Source organism: Chelonia mydas, chromosome 1 (assembly GCF_015237465.2).
Source record: "Chelonia mydas isolate rCheMyd1 chromosome 1, rCheMyd1.pri.v2, whole genome shotgun sequence".
NCBI lineage: Eukaryota > Metazoa > Chordata > Testudines > Cheloniidae > Chelonia > Chelonia mydas.
The window spans coordinates 210,466,706-210,479,624 of record NC_057849.1 but is presented as its reverse complement, the minus strand read 5'-3'; positions in this window follow the sequence as shown (position 1 = coordinate 210,479,624).

Below are 12,919 nucleotides of genomic sequence, written 5' to 3'. Positions count from 1 at the left end.
TAAGTGCCGGGATCACCTCTAGAGCCCTTTTTAATATTGGTGTTACATTAGCTATCTTCCAGTCACTGGGTACAGTAGCTGATTTAAAGGACAGGTTGCAAACCATAGTTAATAGTTCTGCAATTTCACATTTGAGTTCTTTCAGAAATCTTGGGTGAATGCCATCTGGTCCCAGTGACTTGTTACTGTTAAGTTTCTCAATTAATTCCAAAACCTCCTCTAGTGACACTTCAATCTGTGACAATTCCTCAGATTTGTCACCTACAAAAGACGGTTCAGGTTTGGGAATCTCCCTCACATCCTCAGCCGTGAAGACTGAAGCAGAGAATTCGTTTAGTTTCTCCACAATGACTTTATTGTCTTTAAGTGCTCCTTTTGCATCTCCATCGTCCAGGGGCCCCACTGGCTGTTTAGCAGGCTTCCTGCTTCTGATGTACTTAAAAACCATTTTGTTATTAGCTTTTGAGTTTTTGGCTAGCTGTTCTTCAAACTCCTTTTTGGCTTTTCTTATTATATTTTTACATTTAATTTGGCAGTGTTTATGCTCCTTTCTATTTACCTCACTAGGATTTGACTTCCACTTTTTAAAAGATGCCTTTTTATCTCTCACTGCATCTTTTACATGGTTGTTAAGCCACGGTGACTCTTTTTTAGTTCCTTTACTGTGTTTTTTAATTTGGGGTTATACACTGAAGTTGAGCCTCTATTATGGTGTCTTTGAAAAGTGTCCATGCAGCTTGCAGGTATTTCACTCTAGTCACTGTACCTTTTAATTTCTGTTTAACTAACCTCCTCATTTTTGCATAATTCTGAAATTAAATGCCACAGTGTTGGGCTGTTGAGGTGTTTTTCCCACCACAGGAATGTTAAATGCGAATGCCTATTCTCACTTTCAGGTGACGTAAACAAGAAGTGGTCAGCATTGTCTCCTGCACATGTAAACAAACTTGTTCATCTGAGCTATTGGCTGAACAAGAAGGAGGACTGAGTGGACTTGTAGGCTCTAGAGTTTGACATTGTTTTATTTTTGAATGCAGTTATTTTTTTTGCATAATTCTACATTTGTAAGTTCAATTTTCATGATAAATAGATTGCACTATAGTACTTGTGTTAAGTGAATTGAAAAATACTATTTTTTATTTTTACAGTGCAAATATTTATAATAAAAAATAAATATGAAGTGAGCACTGTACACTTTGCGTTCTGTCTTGTAATTGAAATGTATATAGTTGAAAATGTGGAAAACATCCGAAAATATTTAAATAAATGGTATTCTGTTATATTTTAACGGTGTGATTAATCGCAATTAACTTTTTTAATCTCGCGATTAATCACAATTATTTTTTAATCGCTTGACAGCCCTATTAACTACTGCACAGAGACGCACTTCTGGATCTGTGAGAAAGCAGCAGTTGAGCTAAGGTACAGCGACATCACCAAAAGGCACATTAGTGCTTTCAGTATGAAAAAACATATACTCAGTATTTTGTTTGGGGGGGTTTCAGGCTTCTCAAAGTGGGGGTTCAAATTGGCATTCCATTAGACACTAAGCCAGAACTTATTGTGTCTTGATTTTCACAACTGAAACCTGAGAAAAAGAAACACTAACTGGAAAGAATCTTAGAATGTACCTTGGAAAAATAAGCTACTGTGAGCATCAAGTACTACTGCCATGCACTAGACATAACACACAAAATCTATCAGTCCAGTTCTGAAGTGTGCAACAGATGTCAAATTGAAACTTGGAACTTCAGCTATACCACAGAACCAAAGAAATAAAAAGAGATAAAAAGACATGTTAGGACACATTTTGTGACCAGAAGCCCAGGTCATAATGCTTCTGAACATTCTCTAGGGCCTGGATGTACAACAGGTGTTCGGCATGGCAATGTTCAGTGTCACAGTGTCTAACTTTTAAGTGTGTAGAAAAATCACTGAGATTCACAAAGTCTGAGATAGGCACCTAGGCTAATATACACTGCATGGGGAGAGATAGGACGCTTAGAATAGGACTCACAAAAGCCAGCATGCTAGGCAGGGAGCCATCTAAGCTAGCCAAAGGGAGATGCTGATGAGAGGTATATGCAAGTACTGCCCTTCTCCCAGAGATAGGCACCTAAATCCAGGCTGCAGGGAAGGGCCTAGCTCTGCTACCTATTCTCATCTGGAAACTCTCTTCAGGGTTAGGCATCTATGCTGTTTTTGCAAGAAGTGCAGGGAAGGGATGACTTCCCTTGTAACTTTTAGCCCAGTGGTTAGTTACTCACCTGGGATGAGGGAGAGCTCAATTCAAGTCCCCCCTCCATCTAAGGGGGAGATGGGGTATTAAAAGGGGTCTGCCATGTCTCAGGTGAATGCCCTATTTACTAGTCTATGGGATATTCTGATATGGGGTTCCCTCATTCTCTCCTGTTGAAGCTGTCCCACTGTGGATAAATAATGAGTCATTGGAGCAGGGGAACTGTATCCTGGGTCTCCCATATCCTGGGTCAATGCCCTCTCTCTCTCTCTCAAAGAGTCATGTGCACCAGAGAGCATGCACAGCCATGACAATGGCTCTAGTCTGGTGGTTAGTGCACTCACCTAGGATGTGGGAGATTCAGGTGGAGGACAACCAGGAGGCTTTTATATCCAGGATGAGTATCCTAACCTGTTAGGGTTGCCAGTTCTGGGTTGGCCGAATTCCTGGAGGTTTCATCATATGACATAATCTTTAATTAAAGATTAATCTTTAATTCCTGGAGACTCCAGCCAATCCTGGAGGAGCAACCCTATAACCAGTGGGCTAAAAGTCATGAGGGAGGTCCTCCTCCTCTCATCATAAAAACATAAGGTAAGAACGGCCATATTGGGTGAGACCAATGGTCCATCTAACCCAGGATCCTGTCTCTGACAGTGGCCCATAGCAGAGCATCAGGGGGCGTGAACCAAAAAGGTTGGAGTGATCCACCCCAACTTCCCCTTCCAGCTTCTGGAAATCAGAGGTTTAGGGTCACCCCAAGCATGGGGTTGCATCCCTGGCCATCTTGGCTAATAGCCATTAATGGCCTATCCTCCATGAAATTATCTAGTTATTTTTTTTAGTGCAGCTATACTTTTGGCCATCACAACATTTACAAAAGGTTTTACAAAAGGTAGATCGTGCCAAACCAACCTGATCTCCTTCTTTGAGAAAGTAACAGATTTTTTAGACAAAGGAAACGCAGTGGATCTAATTTACCTAGATTTTAGTAAGGCATTTGATACCGTGCCACATGGGGAATTATTAGTTAAATTGGATAAGATGGGGATCAGTAGGAAAACTGAAAGGTGCATAAAGAATTGGTTAAAGGGGAGACTACAACAGGTCCTACTGAAAGGTGAACTGTCAGGCTGGAGGGAGGTTACAAGTGGAGTTCCTCAAGGATCGGTTTTGGGACCAATCTTATTTAATCTTTTTATTACTGACCTTGGCACAAAAAGTGGGAGTGTGCTAATAAAGTTTGCGGATGATACAAAGCTGGGAGGTATTGCCAATTTAGAGAAGGACAGGAGGTAGAGAGGATCTGGATGACCTTGTAAACTGGAGTAATAGTAATAGGATGAAATTTAATAGTGAGAAGTGTAAGGTCATGTATTTAGGGATTAATAACAAGAATTTTAGTTATAAGCTAGGGACGCATCAATTAGAAGTAACGGAGGAGGAAAAGGACCTTGGAGTATTGGTTGATCATAGGATGACTATGAGCCGCCAATGTGATATGGCTGTGAAAAAAGCTAATGCGGTCTTGGGATGCATCAGGAGAGGTATTTCCAGTAGGGATCAGGAGGTTTTAGTACCGTTATACAAGGCACTGGTGAGACCTCACCTGGAATACTGTGTGCAGTTCTGGTCTCCCATGTTTAAGAAGGATGAATTCAAACTGGAACAGGTACAGAGAAGGGCTACTAGGATGATCCGAGGAATGGAAAACTTGTCTTATGAAAGGAGACTCAGGGAGCTTGGCTTGTTTAGCCTAACTAAAAGAAGGCTGAGGGGAGATATGATTGCTCTCTATAAATATATCAGAGGGATAAATACCGGAGAGGGAGAGGAATTATTTAAGCTCAGTACCAATGTGGACACAAGAACAAATGGATATAAACTGGCCACTAGGAAATTTAGACTAGAAATTAGATGAAGGTTTTTAACCATCAGAGGAATGAAGTTTTGGAACAGCCTTCCAAGGGGAGCAGTGGGGGCAAAAGATCTATCTGGCTTTAAGATTAAACTCGATAAGTTTATGGAGGAGATGGTATGATGGGATAACATGATTTTGGTAATTAAATATTCATGGTAAATAGGCCCAATGGCCTGTGATGGGCTATTAGATGGGGTGAGATCCGAGTTACCCAGGAAAGAATTTTCTGTAGTATCTGGCTGATGAATCTTGCCCATATGCTCAGGGTTCAGCTGATCTCCATATTTGGGGTCAGGAAGGAATTTTCCTCCAGGGCAGATTGGAAGAGGCCCTGGAGGTTTTTCGCCTTCCTCTGTAGCATGGGGCAAGGGTCACTTGCTGGAGGATTCTCTGCTCCTTGAAGTCTTTAAACTACGATTTGACAACTTCAATAGCACAGATATAGGTGTGAGGTTTTTTTGTAGGAGTGGTGGGTGAAATTCTATGGCCTGCGTTGTGCAGGAGGTCAGACTAGATGATCATAATGGTCCCTTCTGACCTAAATATCTATTAATCTATGAATCTATCCCATGGCAAAAACAGTTTAATTGTGGGTTGTGTGAAAAAGGACTTACTCTTGTTTGTATTAAACCTGCTACCTATTAATGTCATCGGGTGACCCCTGTTATTTGAATTGTGTGAAAGGATAAGTATTTCACATTCACTTTTCCTACACCATTAATGATTTTATAGACCTCCATCATATCCCCTCAGTCATCTCTTTTACTAAACTGAACAGCCTCAAAACTTTTTAGTCTCTCCTCATATGAAAGCCATTCTGTGCCCTTGATTATCTTTGTTACCCTTCTCTAAATCATTTCCACTATATCCTTTTTGAGATGGGGCAACAGAACTAGGATTAGGGCATATACAAGGATTAGGGCATACGCATCACACCTATTCTGTGGAGAGGGCTGAATTCCATTTTTAATTGTGGTCCATGAATCAGTGTATACATTTAAGTCTTCAAACACCCCTCAATCCATAGGGGAGCTCCCACTCATGTCATCTGTAAAGCTGTAGAGCTGGGCAGGAATTTTTTTATTCACCTTTTTTTCTCAGCAAATGTCAATACTGAAACTTTCTGCAAGAAAAAAAAATCAGTTTTTGACAAATCATTCATCTCGGGTCTATGAAAGGATCTCGGGTCTATGATGGAATTTCTTGTCAAAACCAGGGGGTAGGAAGTCTGGGAAGCTTGATCCCTGAGGCTAGCCAACACCCCAAAGGTTGCTGATACTCAGCTGGTATATGAAAGCCCTAGCTTTCAAATTCCCACTGTGATGCAAGGAACAAGAGAGTACAAGTACACCTTGAAAAAGGGTGAGAATAGTGAAGGCAAACATCCCCAATTGATGATTTTACTGATATTGCAACATAGCAGAATCTTGAGAGGCTCTCACTGAGTCAGGTCTCTCAGGTCTCCATTAAAATGATCTTTGACTATAGGTGAAGCAAAACAAAGAAGGTCCCTCCCATTTTGTCTTGTATAAAATTCTGCGTGATGGTGTTGTGACATCTCTTTTCCTGTGATCCTACCAGGAAAACAGGCTTGCAGCACTCAGAGGAGAAGTATGCTTTGTAGATCCAACATCTATTTCCAATCAAAAGACATAACTTACTTATGTGGTCTGGCCACATAAAGCCAGTTTCTGTTAAATAAATACAGATTTTTTCAGCCTGTTGGTGACAGTTGTGTCTGGGCTGTGCTCCGATGTTGATGCCGTCCACCTATCTTAGTTCCTCTTTTTTGCATTTCATTCTGAACAATGTGATGCTACTGGAGAAACATGTTATTGTTCCCTTCTGTCACCAGAAAGAAACAAATTATATGTTTATACTGAATCAGTAATGCACTATATTGCCTTTGTAACACATGGTTAGTTCCCTTAGAGCAGTGGTTCTCAAAGCCAGTCCGTCGCTTGTTCAGGGAAAGCCCCTGGTGGGCCGGACCGGTTTGTTTACCTGCCGTGTCCGCAGGTTTGGCTGATCGCTGCTCCCACTGGCCGCGGTTCGCAGCTCCAGGCCAATGGGGGCTGCGGGAAGGGCGGCCAGTACGGCCCTTGGCCCGCCCCGCTTCCCGCAGCCCCCATTGTTTCCATCACTGTCTTTTGTGTGTAGTTGAATCTCTCTCCTTTCTTAAAAAGAAAAGGAGTTCTTGTGGCACCTTAGAGACTAACAAATTTAGTTCTTAAATAAACCTTCTTTTGTTTTATTTTTAATATAGTTTACAGGAGAGGTGGTTTAAGTAAAACTGGTAAATTGGGGTACACTGCTCCTTTGGGGATAGAGGATCTGGGATTTCTGAGTAGCCAGTGTCAGGGGCTGGATATCCCTGGAGAAGAAGGCAAGGGGACTCGGGGTCTGGGGTGCACCTATTGTTAACCTGACAGGCAAAGTCAGGGCTGGCATTGCCCAGTGAAGAGTTCTTGGGTGGCTGAAAGGCTGGTGGTGTCAGGAGCTAACACCCAGCCATCACAGGCAACTTGGGCAAGGCTACCCTTCGCTGGAGGTAACTAGGTGACTATTTATACACTGAGAACTGTCTCTCTCTCACACACATACACACACACACACACACACACACTGTGGACAGGACTGAACTCTGTTTTTAACTGTGGTCCACAGATCAGTGTTTAAATTTAGAACTCAAACCCCCCATCAGTCCAAAATGGAGTGCCCAGTGATGCCGTTTGGAGTTTTACACAAAGATCAAGGATAGAATCTGGCCTTTACATGTTAACTAAGCATATTATTAATTATTATCACTACTATTATTATTCTTTCATTCTCTCAATGCCTAATTGTCACATTCAGAATCACTTAGTAGTAAATTATACTCCCCTTTAGGACCATGGCAATTTCTGCCTATCACTTCTCTTCCTTTTCCATCCTCCTTTCTCTGTTCTTCTCTCTCTTTCTTTTCTGTCTCCTCCTATCTTATGCACTTCTCTACCTTGACAACTCTCAATTTCCACTCTTGTGGGCTTCATTCTTAGCTACTGTCTCATTCCATCTAGAAGGAAAATATTAATTCTGATATTTAGAATGTCATCAATTGGCTCATGGTTAATGCCCTTAATAAGATTAATGGGGATGTGGTGGAATTGAAAACTCGCAGTGATAGCTTCAGGCTCTCTGCAAACTCCGTAAAACACTGCATCAATTGATACTTGGTGGTTCAGATTTTCAAGTGTTTCTTTGCAAAACTTGGGATTGGAAACCTAATTTTGAAAATAAAAAAAGTTTACGCTCTACAGAATCTGAACATGCCACAAGGGTCACAAAAATACATCCAGTGCCAGTGGGCCAGTTCCAATCCACAGGCCAGGTGCTTGACATGCCTGAACTACAGTATGCATCTTCCTCAACTAAACAACAGGAAAATGTATCACAGTTACCCAAACAATGTAGGGCTCTCTCCTCCTCCTCTGGGTGTAATTGGCCTCTACGCGTTAACGGGACCTTTTCCCAGTGAAAGAGCCTTTATTACACAAGGAATATTCTTAAATATGTACATGTATTTATTAACAATCAACCGTTAATCAGCAGAATACACATGCCAATAGTCTAGTGCTCACCATTCCCAGTAAAACAGATGGACTTCTCCCGACGGTGAGTCAGGGTCCTTTCATCTGAGGCTCCAGCTTCTGCAAAATCTGGTTTTTCAGGGGTTAAAACGTCCTAGCAGCTTTGGTCCTGAGCTGAATCCCAGAGTTAAGTTCCAACGAGACAGTCTTTTGCCCCTCATTATATAATTAAAATGAGGATTCCTCTTCGCTATGCCTTAACCCAGTGTTTCCCAAACTTGGGACACCGCTTGTTCAGGGAAAGCCCCTGGCGGGCCGGGCCAGTTTGTTTGCCTGCCGCGTCTGCAGGTTCGGCCAATCGCGGCTCCCACTGGCCGTGGTTCAGTGCTGCAGGCCAATGGGGGCTGCGGAAAGTGGCGCGGGCTGAGGGACGTACCGGCTGCCGCTTTCCGCAGCCCTCGTTGGCCTGGAGCGGCGAACCGTGGCCAGTGGGAGCCACGATCGGCCAAACCTGCGGACGCGGCAGGTAAACAAACTGCCAATTATTTTAACCAATTTAACCAATTATTTTACTTACATTATTTTAATCAATCATAACCCCTAATAGGCTAAAACAATTTCTCTAGCAACAGCAAAACCTTACAATTTCTACTTATCAGCAAAAGCAAAACTGTACTGAATCAATTGAGGTATGAACTACCCTTTGTATGTCCAATATTCACTGTCTAGCCAGAAGGCATAGTGTATGCATGTGGGTTTTGACTCCATAAAGTCTATTTCCATTTATTCAGTTCCGATTTTCCATGTATTTTCAGATCACTCTGTCTAGACTGTGGTTATATTTTGATGCCTTTAATCTGTCTAAGTTACTCTTTTCTCTCTTGTAATTCTGAACAATAAGATTCTACTGGAAAAAAAGATTTTGAGATTTTCAAAGCAGTTTAGGGAATTTAAAGACACACATAATTTGAGTGGAAGATGTGTATCTAAATCCTCCTAGACCAGTGTGAAAATCTCAGGTGTTATTTATCTGTACTGACAAAGACATGGGTTAAGATGTAATCAGCAAGACCATAATATTATCTTTGCTACACAGGATTAATTTTCTAAAAGTGCAGTTTTACTTTGAAAGTTGAGTATAAAAAGACAACTTCTTACTGAATGCACCTGCTTCCCGTATGTAAGGGGTCTGTTGCCCCCTTACTAACATTCAGTGGGGTGTTTTAGTTGCTAGCTCCCAGTACTAAAAATGGGAAGGGTCGATGGAGAATCAGGATCCTGAGACTGACAGCCCCCAGGAACAATGGGGAGAGGCCAATGCTCCAGGTCAGCCTGAATGACACCACGGGCAGGCTAATCAGGGAGTCAAGAGGCCAAGGAGGTCCCGTCCTCTGTGTGAGCTGGAATTGCCTAGGTCGGACAGAGTGGGGCCGAGCTAAGGAGAAAGCAGGGGCTCAAGCTGAGCTGGGAAGCAGAGCTGTGCCAGATCCAGAGGGACCAGAAAAGCAGCCCAGAGAGAGCAGACTTGCCCTGGGAGCAGAGGTGCAGCAACCAGAGCCAGAGGGACCAGAAAAGCAGCCCATGAAGCAGGTCAGTGCTGGGAGCAGAGTCACAGAAGCAGCCTGCAGAGCAGACCTGTCTTGGAAGCAGAGCTGTAGCAACCAGAGGCAGAGGGGCCAAAGAAGCAGCCCAGGGAGCTGGAGGCAGAGCAGCAGCAGCGGTGCAGAGACAGAGTGGTGGAGCTGGGGCTGGAGCAGTCTGGAGCTGGGTGCGGTGAGCAGCTGGGGAGAGCGAGGGGGACCCTGGGCAGTGGGCCCAGCACAGGGAGATGCCTCAGCCAAGAGGCTTTGCAGGCCAGGCTTGGATCGTAACCCCGACAGGGCAGGGGCGACACTGGGAAGAAGGGTCCTACCACTTATTGCCTGAGAGCGTGTGGCCACCACCAGAGCAAGTGTCCAACCCACAGCATCCCTACAGCACAGCCAGGGCCTGAGAAGAAGGTCTGGGACTTACAAGGAACAGACTGTGAACTGCCCTGACGTTCCAGAGACACTGTTTGTGATGTTCCCTGCCACAGAGCGGGTTGATGTGTTTCCTTTAACCTCTCCCATTTTTCCTTATTCTTTTTAAAATTAGTTGTTGATTAAATAACTTGCATTTGTTTTAAATTGTATGTAATGGTCAGTGTGTCAGAGAAGTGCCCGGTGCAGAGAGAGTATCCCGGAGTGGGGAGACCCTAGCCCCTGTCCTAGGTGACCACAGCAGGGTTGGGAGTCGAGCCCCCCAGGAATCCTGGGCCCAGCCTTGTTGGGGTTACGAGGACTCTGCCAGACAGGAGCGTGGAAGGGGAGTCCTCAAGGGCAGGGAGGTCACTGGGTAAAGGAAGTGGGAGTGAGGACTCAGATCCTTTCGCTAGCCCACTTCACCGGGGTATTACAGAAGCCAGGAAAGTTCCCCACTATAGCGGGACTATTCCCCTGCTTACATGTAGATATTTAGAGCCATGTCCACTGGCCTAAGGAACAGATATAAGTTGTTGTTTTTTAGTCCTGTTCAAACTTCAGAAACAGACCATCTCCGGGAAAGGGACCTGGATTTTATCCCTTTGTGTGCATGAACAGAATTGTTCTTCAGAGCAGACTTGCACTTTAAAGTATCATTTACCCACAACTTCCTCATCTTAATTTCTGTTTGGATATAAATAACTTCATCATTTCACTTGTCCAGTGACTGTCACTAAAGCTATTGTGTGATCTTCAGAAAAGAAAAAACAAAACAAACAAATCCCACTCACTACCTTATGATGGTGTTATACTGATAATTCCCAGTATTGGTCCCACTCTGTTAATTGCATCACCTGTGCTCAGAAAGAGAACTGGCCTATATCTCTGAAAGGTCTGTCAGTGCAGACTCTTTCTTCCCAAGTGGCTGTCACTAGCCATGTTGCTGATAGGAAGAGAGAGAAGCAAAGATGCTTAAGCTACAAGCAAAAGAGGTAAGTGCTAAAGAGGGAGCTAACTTCTTCTCCTATGCATAGTTTACTTTTTATTCTCCAAAGTGACGTTTTGGTGATAATGCAACTCCTCACTGAAGCTACTTTATTAGGTGCTCAGATACCACAGGGATAGGTGAGGTATAAGAACTGGGATAGTGTCCTGCATAATATCTCTTAATCTGTATTATCTCATCTGTAACTTGCTGAATATTTTAAGCCTCACTTCTTTAGGGAAACCATAATGTCTGCTGGAGTGAGATTCCCAAGGAGAAAATTACTGTCCGATGCTTTCACAGAGAATGTTAATTCTCTTCTGACTGGAAGAGGAAATATTGATGCGAGTGGCAATGTAAATGTGAGTCGAGCTAAGAGGGGTAGAGTTCTCAGCTCTCTGAAGATGACTGTCATGCGGTCAGTGGCTGTTCAGAGAGAATGAGGGCTCAACCTGCTCATGACAACCATGTAAACGTAAGGGGAATGTTGTCCCCTTACTAAAACTCAGTGGGGGTATTTTGGTTGGCTAGCTCTCAGTACCAAAAGAAAGGGGAAGGGTCGATGGGAAATCAGGACCCTGAGACTCACAGTCCCCAGGAACAATGGGGAGAGGCCAATGCTCCAGGTCAGCCTGATTGACAGGGCTGGCAGGCTAATCAGGGAGTCAAGAGGCCAGCAGGGTCCCGTCCTCCTCCGTGTGAGCTGGAATTGCCTGGGTCAGACAGAATGGGACCGAGCTAAGGAGAAAGCAGGGGCCCAAGCTGAGCTGGGGAGCAGAGCTGTGCCAGATCCAGAGGGGGCAGAAAAGCAGCCCGCGAAGCAGGTCAGTGCTGGGAGCAGAGTCACAGAAGCAGCCTGCAGAGCAGACCTGTGCTGGGAGCAGAGCTGCAGCAACCAGAGCCAGAGGGGCCAGAGAAGGAGCCCAGGGAGCTGGAGGCAGAGCAGCAGCAGTGCTGAGGCAGAGTGGAGCAGGAGCTGGAGCTGAGGCAGAGTGGTGGAGCTGGGGCTGGAGCAGTCTGAAGCCAGGCACGGTGAGCAGCTGGGAAGAGCGAGGGGGACCCTGGGCAGCGGGCTCAGCGCAGGGAGCTGCCCCCAGCCAAGAGGACCTGAAGGCCAGATTTGGAGGGGGATCGTAACCCTGACAGGGCTGGGGAGATGCTGGGAAGAAGGATCCTGCCACCTAGAGCCTGAGAGCATGTGGGTACCACCAGAGCAATTGTCCGACCCACAGTATCCCTGCAGCACAGCCAGGGCCTGAGGAGGAGGCCTGGGATTTGTGAGGAACAGTCTGAACTTCCCTTACGTTCCAGAGACTCTGGTTGTGACGTCCCCGTGCCACAGAGCAGGGTGATGTGTTTTCCTTTAACCTTTCCCACTTTTTCCTTATTTTTTTAATTGATTGCTGTTTAAAATTTTTTTTTTATTTGTTTTGAACTGTATGTAATGATCAATGGGTCAGGGAAGCATCCAGTGCAGAGAGAGCACCTTGGAGTCGGGACACCTTAGCCCCTGCCCTAAGTGACCACGGCAAGGTTGGGGGTCGACCCCCCCAGGAATCCTGGGCCCAGCCTTGTTGGGGTTACGAGGACTCTGGCAGACAGGAGCGTGGAAGGGGAGCCCTTGAGGTCAGGCAGGCTTCTGGGTAAAGGAAGTGGGAGCGAGGACTCGGATCCTTTTGCTAGCCCACTTCACCGGGGTAGTGTATAAGCCAGGAAAGTTCCCCACAATAGCGGGACCATTCCCTGCTTACAGAACTACACCTGGGAGCAGGTAGGTGCTCCTGGTGGTGGCTCATTAGCCAATTTGCAAGGGAGCTGCTGAGCTCAATAAGGAGACTGCCTGAGGAGTATAGAAAAGAACCTATGCAGATCAGGAGGAGAAGAAAAAGGAGGAGAGTTCCTGCTGTGGGGAAGGCCTGGGACTACAGGCTAGAGGGAAACCCACAGGGAGCAGAGCAGGCTGCTGTTGGGGAGAAGCCTTGAGTTAGGGCTTAGAGGTGGCAGAGAGCCCTGAAGGGATAATTGTCAGAGGCTTTGTGAAGGGAGATAGGAGGGGGCATCTGGTTGTTAGGTGTGGGAAGAGAGTTGGTAGGTGCCTTTGAAGAGACCTGCAGTTTGGATCTGGCTCCTGAGGAGGAAGCAGAAAAATCTGAAATCCTCTGGGTAGGAGTCGGTTCCTGGTGAGGGCACATGTAATAAAAG